We start from the raw sequence: 332 nt of genomic DNA on the forward strand, positions 1-332 counted from the left end.
TGCCTTGGTGTGTCTCCTTGTGAGCGTTCTGTGTTGGCTGAGTTTTTTGTTTTTTTCGCTGTCTCCTTTTCTGTCTCTGCATAATTTTTATTAAAAGGAGACACCTGAGGGGCCCTCACCCCAAACAACTAAATAAAAATAAATAAATAAAATAAATAAGTACAACAAAAACAAAAACATTCGCTGCTTATGGGGTGTACAGACTGTGCAGATCAAGAGAATGCAGCAACACAAAACAGACTCTCGAGGGGGCCCCCCAAACCCTAGGTGGGGGCCCCCAGGGGGGCCCCCTAAACCCTAGGTAGGGGCCCCCCCGGGGGCCCGTTCAACCC

The sequence above is a fragment of the Eimeria mitis genome, genomic scaffold, assembly GCF_000499745.2.
Source record: "Eimeria mitis Houghton genomic scaffold, Emh_scaff8191, whole genome shotgun sequence".
Lineage (NCBI taxonomy): Eukaryota > Apicomplexa > Conoidasida > Eucoccidiorida > Eimeriidae > Eimeria > Eimeria mitis.